Source organism: Gossypium raimondii, chromosome 11, assembly GCF_025698545.1.
Source record: "Gossypium raimondii isolate GPD5lz chromosome 11, ASM2569854v1, whole genome shotgun sequence".
Taxonomy (NCBI): Eukaryota; Viridiplantae; Streptophyta; class Magnoliopsida; order Malvales; family Malvaceae; genus Gossypium; species Gossypium raimondii.
In genome coordinates this window covers 21,794,045-21,795,709 of record NC_068575.1, presented here as the reverse complement: position 1 = coordinate 21,795,709, position 1,665 = coordinate 21,794,045, and the positions used below count along the sequence as shown (strand labels likewise).

At 39.7% G+C, this 1,665-nt stretch overlaps 1 non-coding gene across 1 annotated transcript; it reads right to left on the bottom strand.

The window, feature by feature from the left end:
• Positions 1 to 966: 966 nt before the first annotated feature.
• LOC128035090 (small nucleolar RNA R71) lies at positions 967 to 1,073 on the bottom strand. Its single transcript, XR_008191494.1, has one exon. It is a non-coding gene; the product is annotated as a small nucleolar RNA R71 (small nucleolar RNA).
• Between the last annotated feature and the right edge of the window lie 592 nt (positions 1,074 to 1,665).

Sequence of the window (1,665 nt, the reverse complement as noted above, 5' to 3'; positions counted from 1 at the left end):
CTGATATTGAGATGGGCTTAGGCCCAGATATATGTGATATGTGCCATTTGATATAGGCTTAGGCCCAACCGAGGCTGATGAGGGCTAAGGCCGCTTGCCACCTTTACCATAATGGGCTAATGCCCTCACTGATACTGTTACTGTTAAGGGCTCAGGACTAGACTAATTTTGTTTCTTTAATAAGGGGATTACACACTGAGTTTTTGTAAACTCACCCCGTTTTTAACCTTTCAGGTAATACCTAGTGTTAGACGGTTCGGAGCTGTGAGGGACTCGGAGAGGGCCACATAACTGCACATGTTTTATTATGTTTTGCTCATTTACTAAAGCACTTTGATTTTGATTCGGGTGGTAATAAGGCCTCTATAATTTTTGGATTCTAAATTTGGGATTTGATGTGATTGTGATTTATATCTGCTAGAAGTAGAACACAGTTTTCCAAAATAATAACTATTTTCTAAAACTAAGTTTCCACAACACAATTTTTAAAATATCACGTTTTTGTAAATCATTTGTTTTAAATTAACCTTCCGCAACATTAAGGTTTTGAAGGTAACAACGTTTCTATAATAAACCTCGATTTAAAATAAACAAACGCGAACTGAGGTTTTGTACAAGTATTAAATGGCAAGAAGTTTGAAATTTCAAAAAGGGTTTTTAATTAAAACATGTTTTTCAAAAAATAGTTCAATGTGACATGCTAGATTCGGGCCTAACTTCTAGGCCGGGTTTGGGGTGTTACATACTGAAGATCCTCAACTTCTCTTAAGACTATTTATGGAAGTGAGTGATTCTTTCAAGTTAGCCGGAGTACCCAAGGATGCATTACGACTGAAGCTGTTCCCATATTCGCTAAGGGACAGAGCTCGTGCCTGGTTGAACTCATTGCCACCGAACTCCATTTTTACATGGCAAAAGTTAGCCGAGAGATTCCTCATGAAGTATTTCCCACTGAACAATAATGCCAATTTGGGGAATGAGATCACTGCCTTCCAACAAATGGGTGATGTGTCCCTGTATCAGGCATGGGAAAGGTAAAAAGAGTTATTACGAAAGTGCCCTCATCATGGAATCCCACATTGCATTCAACTTGAAACATTCTATAATGGTCTCAACGCTCACACGAGGATGGTAGTGGACGCCTCTACTAATGGTGCTCTCCTTTCTAATTCTTATAATGAGGCTTACGAAATTATTGAGAGGATTGCCAGCAACAATTATTAATGGCCAACCAATCGAGCAGCGTCAGGAAGACGAGTCACTGGAATACATGAAGTGGATGATCTCACTTCACTCGCATCTCAGGTATCTTTAATATCCTCAATGCTTAAGAATCTTACCACTAATGGGTCTAACAGTTTTGTAGCCCAACCACCTAACCAATTTGAGAATATAGCCTGTGTGTATTGTTGGGAAGGACATTTTTTTGAAGAATGTCCATCGAACCCCGAATCCGTATATTACATGCGTAACCAAAACCAAAATTGAGGGAGCAAGGACTGCAATCCAACTTTTATAACTCATCGTGGCGAAAACACCAGAATTTTTCCTGAAGTAGCCATGGGGCTAGAGCCAGTAACACTTACGCCTAACCTAGACCAACTCATCCACCTAGTTTTCCCCAACAAGTTCAAAAACCAACCCAAGCAAAACCATCCAATAGCT